The 8,878-nt window shown below is 37.3% G+C and overlaps 1 protein-coding gene across 4 annotated transcripts in view; it reads right to left on the reverse strand.

The window, feature by feature from the left end:
- The window catches only part of LOC149794671 (5-hydroxytryptamine receptor 4-like), a 75,685-nt gene extending 67,855 nt beyond the window's left edge, over positions 1–7,830 (reverse strand). For 3 of the 4 annotated variants that reach the window (XM_089964279.1, XM_089964278.1, XM_089964277.1), the window contains exon 1: positions 7,412–7,826. The gene's annotated coding sequence lies outside the window, so the exon portion shown is untranslated. Of the gene's footprint in view, positions 1–7,411 lie in introns of all 4 variants that reach the window. The other variant, XM_089964280.1, reaches the window with a different exon arrangement.
- Positions 7,831–8,878: the final 1,048 nt, after the last annotated feature.

Consider the following 8,878-nt stretch of genomic DNA (forward strand, 5'->3'; position numbering starts at 1 on the left):
CTGAAAAATTGTTAAAGCTACGTTAAAAATCCTAATCACCACACACACACACACACACACAGAAATTTCAAACCTGGATTTCAGCCGTTATACATATTTAAATTTTTTGTTAAAAGATGGATAATTTTGCTTTCTTTTGGTACATTTCTCAATTTTGCTTTTATGAAAAAATGATTCATGTAGTACTGAAATTATACAGCTTTCCTTTAAAAATGGATACAGTGTCGATCTGTCTGAATATTGGTTGATATTCTATGCAGGTAATGAACTATTGCACACTTTTATTCCTTCAGTGTGTCTGTGCATAATGCCATGTAACGTTTTCATGAAGCACACACACACACACACACACACACACACACACACACACATATATAATTACTAGGTCGACATTGCGGATGTCGCTGTTGCTCACGAATGTACCTGTACCAACGACCTTTTGTACCAAACATGTTTTGAAGATGTGTGAGTGGCCCTGATGATATATGGGGGTTGGCAAGGCGAAAGGTGCCGCTTACCCGCGGACCAGTGTTTGCATCTCCGTAGAATACGAATTAAAAAATCTCTAATCTGAATGATAGTGTTATTTATTCGTATTAATATAATTGCATTACCAAGCATTCTCTTGCTGAATCCAGAGAGAACACTTTTATACAACTCTGATTCGCTCAATACTCGTAATCATATAGAAATCCGTTTTTAAAAAGTTACTGAATCTATGCATTATACGTACATACATAACGTAATGAACAGGCTGAAGGGTAGAACATAAAAAGAAATGTGTTGTTAGAAACGTAGAAAGGCCGATGCATGCATAAATACAATAAAATCTATTGCATGAGTAATCAGAGGTGTGTGTGTGTGTGTGTGTGTGTGTGTGTGTGTGTGTGATTTGGATTTTTAACGTAGCTTTAACAATGTTTCAGTCATATCGCTACGATGTCAGCAGTGTGGCATTTGATAGTGATATCCAGCACTTGGGCATCATGTCGCAGACATGTTGCGTGATGTCCCACCCAGTAACATTATCCTGACACCTGGCCGACCGGTCCTAACACTAACCTCGTAATGCTGAGAGCCAAGCGAGGAAGCCGTGGGCACCATTTTTGTAAGTCTTTGGTATGACTCGGTCGGGTATCGAACCAACGACCTCCCGCATCCGAGGCGATCAGAAGAAGGAAAAAGACATATTCACAAAAATGAAGAGAAATTGGCGAAGTAAATAATTATTATCTATAGTTAATATTTATTGCTGACGTCATCGCAGAATGAATTCCAGTTGTATTAGTAGAAATTAGTAGGAGATCGAAAAGGTGCAAATGAAAGCCACGGAGCACTAAATAAGTCAACAGACATATGCTAATGGTATGATAAAACACGTCAGGAAGAACTGGCAGATATAAATTATTCAAGAGCAATTATCATACGGAAAATCTGTTGCGTTTAATTGAATGAGAAGAAAACAATTGACTTGCCGAACACACTGCTTGATGAATGGCAACCGTCGCCAATAAAACTGTTTTTAAAAGGACTGGCAACTTGAGAATAAATGTTTAAAGAAGCGAAACAGATGGAGAAGGCTTTAATCCAACGACAACATTACATTTTTAGGACTGCCGTTAATTACTCCGATCTAAAATGAACTATACTCGCCTGTATTGGGTGTCAAACTACAAACGACAAATACGCTGATCATATGTCTCATAATGCGCCGGCGGGTCAGTGTCTATGCTCTTTTTGTTGTGCCGAATTGCACAAAAACACAAAACGAAACAACAACAACCCAACTGCATCAACCCAGATCTGCCGGTGATTATGTGAAGGCTGAGCTGGGTCCGTGCTGTTTGAAGTTGGACTCAATTTAAAAGCGACGACAGTATTGGTAGATATGGAATTAAGGAGAAAACCTAGTTTGGAAACTGCTTATCATATAGGTATAAACTGATGGAAACCGATTTGTAATTAAGGACGTTAATGTCTGGAAACAAAATAATCACCATCTCAACTGGATGAAAAGTCCTGGGAACCATATTAACTCGAGTCACCCGGCTTGATCCACAAAATTGATATTATATTAGCAGTTGTCTCACTTATTTGCCCAGCCTCCCTCCTGCTTCTTAAGTCCGATCGTTCAGTGCAGAGAACCCCCATAAGTGTAGCTCGTTTAGTTTGAAGAAGAAGAAGACAAAAAACCGCTTATAAAGCAAGAATACCAACGAGACAAAATGAAGTGGTGCAATTAATCCAGTAAGTAAATTTCCGGTGTTTTTCATAATTGGGATACAGGACTACATGACAAAATTACTTACTTTCGAAATTGAAAGCTTTAACAACGTGCAACACCAAGCACCTCCAGAAAATAAAAATGCTCCAATAAGCATGAGCAATTTTATGTTTTGCCAAAACACGTTAACAAAGTGTATTTACGAAAAATTTAACTTAATTTAAACTACAATCAAGGGATATATTAGAATGACCTCAGCAAGTTATTAAAAAAACACCCCCACCCCCAGTAATGTGATCAGTTGTTTGGAACTTTTGGTTGGCGTGGTGAATAGTAAGTCCACTATCAGGTATGCCGTCCCAATAAAACTGTTAATACCAGTACGAACGGGTCGAGACCGTACCGGTAAAAGTTTAAATCTACTTGTACCACTGCCTGAATGAAAAGACTTTGGTAGGAATTGATTCTATTTACCATCTTAAATGCAATTAATGAAATTTGTTGACTAAATCTAATTAGAAGTTAGTCATCTGAATTTAACGGAAAGGGGTCGGCGGGCTAAAAAAATATATACGTTTTTCATTGAAGTTCTAGTGACTAACTCCTAAAAACATTGCTCATATAATTTTGTAGTAGGTCCAAAACTCGTATTAAAAATTAAAATAATACAAAAGACGGCTAATTTCCTGTGGAGACTCAGAACTGGTTAGCGTACCGGACTAAGCTAAAAAGGGTACTGATTCGAATTCTACTGTAGGCTCAGCCTGGGTTGGCTCTCGTGACGTGTCCTTGGGTAAAGGCACTTTACTCATTTCTTCGGAAGAGTTATTTTTAAAACACTTCAGTCTGACGTAATAGCTGGCAACTCTGACGTCAGACAAGTGATCGACTAATACGAAACATTATAGTGTAGTTCAGTATGTATGTTGATTATGTCTTTAAAATAAAAGTGGTTCTGATAGAATGGCTGTTTATTAAATCAGTGTGACTGTATGTATGTACTAACGTTTAACGGTACATAGCGCAATAAATGCTTTTCGATGCAATTCAAAATAAAGTTCTAGCAACGTAAACACAAAATATTATACAAAAAGCTGAGAAAGATAAATATTTCCAAATGAATGTAAACAGGAAGTACAACAAGATCGAAAGGTAAAGATGTCAAAATTATATAAAGATATATCTAATAAAACATAAACGTTAAACATTTAAAATCCTTACAGAATTTGCTTAAAATTGGATAAATATCACGTTCCCTAAACAAAATTCCCACATGTCACTGGTGGTATATCATCACAGTTATTTCGATGAGTTCACATCATTTCATGAATTCGTTTCTTCAGTGAGTTCACATCCAAATACTTACGTTGCACAGTGTAGAATAATTCAATCGGGCAAAATACTAAGCGTCACCATCATGAATTTACAAATGCAGTATTGTGCAGATGGGAACAGAGTAAGTTTTATTCCTTTCACCAAACAGATTTCTCAACCCGAATAACTTCACCAACAAATTGTCTACGGTCCCTCTGTACCACTGTATAACATGGCTGGTCACCTTCTAATACGTCAGAAAATAATCAGATGTGGCCCATAAAACCCATTTATTTCTTATCGGAAAATAGTACAGTAATCCTGTTCTACCACACGCAAATACACACACACACACACACACACACACACACACACACACATCAGATGAGCCGTTTTCCATCACATATTTATTTGTCCATTTCCTATCTATTCTAATTGCAAATTTCTCTTTATGTCATTCAACATTTCTATTTAATCACTGTGTATTTTTGTTTTTGTACAACGGTGAAGAATTTGTAAATTCTTGTTAACATTTGACATAGCCACTTTGAATACATTACTCTCTTGGCGGGAAAAAATATGTTTAAAGCGGAAGATGAAATAATCAAGCATTAGGAAGACCGGGAAATTGCCAAAGGAATAATTATATTTTCAAATGTACCTCATTAAATTATTAGGGGTTATTTTAGCGTTATTTCTGCCACTGACATGTAATGAATTCACACAATGTAATATCGCTCGGTAATTTCCGAAAGGTTTTGAAATAAACTCAGAGGTGGTAGGAATACATATCAATTTGTTGTGTTTTGTGACTCGCCTCGGCATCACATGTGCTACGACAGCAGAGACCGAAGTTGTTCCACTTGTTACTCTGTCTCCTTCCAATGCCACAATATTACATTTGAACGAAGCAGCTTCTAATATAGTTCTCAACGGCGACGAGGTTTATTTTACGACCTGAGGGAAATGGATGAGCGATGTTCCGATCACATATATCACATCTATTATTGTCATGCAAATTATGGCAATTCACTGTGACGGACTTATCTAATAAAATGACTTTCCACCAAGCCAAACAAATGTGGGAAGAATACATTATTTATTAATGGTATTCTAAATACTTTATCAGTTAATTCCTGAGAAAAGTGTGATGGATGTTACCTAATTTGTCTCAGGTATACATCCAATTTCGCTTAAAGTGGACATAAAAATAGTTGTGTTTTGTTAAACTATATGTGAATTGGCTGTATGAATGCCGTTTGGGCGTTAATTTAATTCCTACAAATAGATGGAGTTGATAACATCGCACTCTGTAAGGAAAGGTAATGACCGAATGTTTGTCTGAATTAATATCAGATGACTTGGACATGTATATCAAGCGAGCTCATTGTCGAAAAGTGCAAAAGGCATCGACCATAAATAATCTACCCGTTTCTGCTGTGTAGTAAAACACCAAACCATTTCACGTATAAAACGTAAATATGCTAATTTGATCACTGATCTGGCAGGTACCGCTCTTCTTTTGCCACTGTCTAAACATCTGACCAAACTATTAGGTGCTAGAGAGATAAACTTAGCTTTTCAATTTTGCTGAGTTAAAAAGGGCAATCCCGCGATTGACTGCATCAGTTGTGTGTGTGTGTGTGTGTGTGTGTGTGAGAGAGAGAGAGAGAGAGAGAGAGAGAGAGTTGGATTTGTAACGTAGCTTTAACAGCAGTTAAGGTCATATCGCTACGATGTCTGCAGTGTGGCAGCTTATACTGATGTCTGGCACTGGGGCATCATGCCGCAGACATGTGGCATCACGTCCCACCCAGTCAACCGGCCAACCAAATCTAACACTAACCTCAATGCTGAGCGCCAAGCAAGGCAGATATTATCACCATTGGTATAGGTCATTGCTGTGACTCGGCCGGTATTCAAACCCGCGATCTCCCGCATTCGGGGTGGACGTTCTGACCAAGGCCACCGGACCGGTCCGTGTGATTTGAGAAGAGTGGTAATAAGTAAAATCAGGAAGTTTTACTATTATTACTATTTTACTATTATTAAAATAAAAATTACATTTAAAAAAGACAACAAAACCAAACAACAACATTGTGACTAGGAAAGACTGTGCAAATTTTGTTGTAATCATTATTCATTACCTTTATGCAGGGTATGTGGATGCTGTGCCATCACGCAAAGTACATTCAAAATTGCTATTTGGTCACCAGTATTATGCTGTCGTGTCTTCAAGTCACCAGCTGACGGACTACTAACAGATTCACTGATCATATTTTACCTAATAATGGTCCGCCGACCACGCATATTGCTGGTTAGGTGAGAGGATGGCTGGCTGAAAGTTTGCCGCTTTGCTTGTCGTTTGGTTTTGTTGGATTTAACGCCATTTTTCAGCATATGATAGATACTTGGAGGCCATTCTATCTGGCACAGGACGAACCCAAAAAGACAACAGGAAGAACTACAAAACCAGTGGAAGCTAATGGCAAGTTGGCTTGTCGTAGCAGTTCTGACAACTCTTAATAACGACTTGGCGTATAACATACACAAATTCAAATAGTCATGACTTACAAAATTTCACTATTTGCTGATAAGTTATTTTGCTGTAGCTGTAAAGTTTATTCGTAATAATAAAAAAGCATGATTTTTTTTCATCTAGTTACTATACAAATAAGCAGAAAGAGTTATCTTGGGTCTAGCTATCTATCAGTTTTGCGACGTACACATTATCGTCCAAAGACACTTGTATTTAACAGCCACCTGTCATTACATATTCTTCTGTACTCCAATCGGTAGGTGCTTATCAAATGTTTGACTGTATCAGAATTTCCGGTCATGTGACCACCTTATCTAGAGCGCACAAAAGTGTATGGCAACTGTATCTTCCCGTCGAAAATTAAATAAAGCTTAAGAACATGTTCAAACTTTCTTCCTTTCTTTTCTTAAAAATTGGTTTGGTTTTGTCGGTTGAATGTCATTCTTCAGTTACTGACATGCTATACATGGCAGTCAGTTTATTTGGTGAAGGAAGAACTTTGAAAGAACCACCAACATATAGAAAGCAACTGGCAAGTTTAGTCACTTATCTCCACATGCCTAGCAAAGACTCGAACTCGCGCTGACAGAGAGATATGTCAGTGTAAAGACAACCGCCTCAAACCACTTGGCCACCCGTTGACCCACTACTTTCAAATCAATGCATATATGTACAAAAAATTTCAAATAAAAAGATCGACAGAAAAAATGAATACACGTTTTTCAAAACCTCAGACTATATGATTTATAATCCAAGTGTTTAATTTCTGGAATAACTCCATTCTTATATATAATTATTTACTAGTATATTTTAATACAGTTAATGGCAATATGATTGATAACAAAGAAAGATGTGTATTACTCAAATTGATGAACATTCGCAGGCACACAAGTCTGAGTATTGCGAGTTTCGTCTTTGCAGTAATCCAATATTTCTTGCATCTAGTCTTCATTAAAACTTTCTTGCCAACAGCAAATCCCCATCAATGCATTTAAAAAAAAAAAATTCGTTCGGTTTTAATTTGTTAAGCTGAATTATGTATCTACTTTATATATATATATATATATATATATATATATATATATATATATATATATATATATATATATATATATATATACTTGATTTTTTAAAAGTTACTATACAAATAAGCAGAAAGAGTTATCTTGGGTCTAGCGATTTATCCGTTTTGCGACGTACGTACATATCTATAAATATTCTACTGTTTAGTCTCAAGGAGCCTTGAAGCTAGAAGAAAGACAGAAGAAACGGAGGAGGAAGAAAAGAAGAGGAAAAGAAAGAAGCACAAAATGAAGGAAGCTCTTTCCACTTGCCTTTTTGTATTCACTAATTATTCCACTATCAAGGCTTTACAATGTAGACACAACTGTTTCCTTAAGAACCAAAAAGCAAGTCTTCATTAAGTATCAAACCGGAAACGGACACTCTCCCAGTGATCATTCCTGAAGACAAGGCATCAACACAACTGAATTATTAACAGCTATTTCCTTTGTTCCCTTGTTTTTGCATTAGGACTCAAATGCACGATGTTGCTACATGTACGGCAACAAATGTTCTTCTGATAGTTATATGAGATGGCATCACGTTACGATCCTTCAGGGCCTATACTTGTATATTAGTTCAAAATTAGGGCAGACAACCAGCCCCCCACCAAAAAAAAAAAAAAAAAAATGCCTCTGCCAAATTCTTTGGAAACAGTAACTTGTTTGTACATAAGAGCTGTCAATCGGACATTCCATGTGCTTACCGCCGGAGCAAGATCTGATGTTAGGGTAAAGTACACACTGTATCTATTTCATTAGCTTGAAATGAAGTCTAATTATATAGCAACAATTTTGCACGCCGAGTCCAATAAAGGACAAGGTACCACCAACATCTTAAAGGCAGACCTTGTACCTTGGCGTTGAAAAGCAGCCAGAAATCATTAACAGTGGGTATACATTATTTTAAAACAACCGAAGAAAGATAACGCCTGGAGGATATGACTATACACAGAAAAACAGATAGTAGACAATGCAACATTTATATAATACACAGACTCATATCTATCACACTGATTGTGTTCATGTCTACAAAATTAACAAAACATAGTCCTCTAAAAGTATTTTTAAATTGACTGTATGTAGCAAATTTTGCACTAATCTTCAGCTGTAAACAAGGCCGGATCATCCCTTAGGCCAGGCGTGCACAAACTTTTTCGGCCAAGGGCCAGATTACATTTTCTAAGACCACTCGAGAGCCGCAAACACTAATTTTTTAATATAATTACTGTTCAAGGGCCAGATTTCTGTGTTGTTTTAATTTGTCCTAAGGTCTGGACAGAATATGTTCGCGTGTCGAATCCGGCCGCGGGCCGTGGGTTATGCACCCCTGCCTTCGGCTAATAAGGGCTTAGGCCTTCGTGTTGTTTGGGCCCTTCTTCAGTTCTTCTACTAAATATTAAAAGTAACGGCGGAGCGATGGTAGCGAGGCGAATTTACCTGGAGTCCTAAAAATGTGTTAACTTTATACAGGTAAATAAACATAACATGTTTAATGACCTCATATTTTCAGGCAATAAGTAATACATACTTAGTCGCTTCCCTTCCTTAGCCTTAGAACCATCATAACCTTAATCCGGCCCTGAGTAGCACTTCAAAGATGCAAGCAGGGCAGAGCTAACCCTTATGACAATAAAGTTAAGGTCTTTACTCCCTCCAATTTTGTAGGTCTTCCTTTAGCCCCTCGGCTCCAATATGTAATGCATACTTGGGACCGTTCCTCCTGTTAACCTTTGGCCA

Source organism: Sinohyriopsis cumingii, chromosome 7 (genome assembly GCF_028554795.1).
Source record: "Sinohyriopsis cumingii isolate HCF-2022 chromosome 7, ASM2855479v2, whole genome shotgun sequence".
NCBI classification, from domain to species: domain Eukaryota; kingdom Metazoa; phylum Mollusca; class Bivalvia; order Unionida; family Unionidae; genus Sinohyriopsis; species Sinohyriopsis cumingii.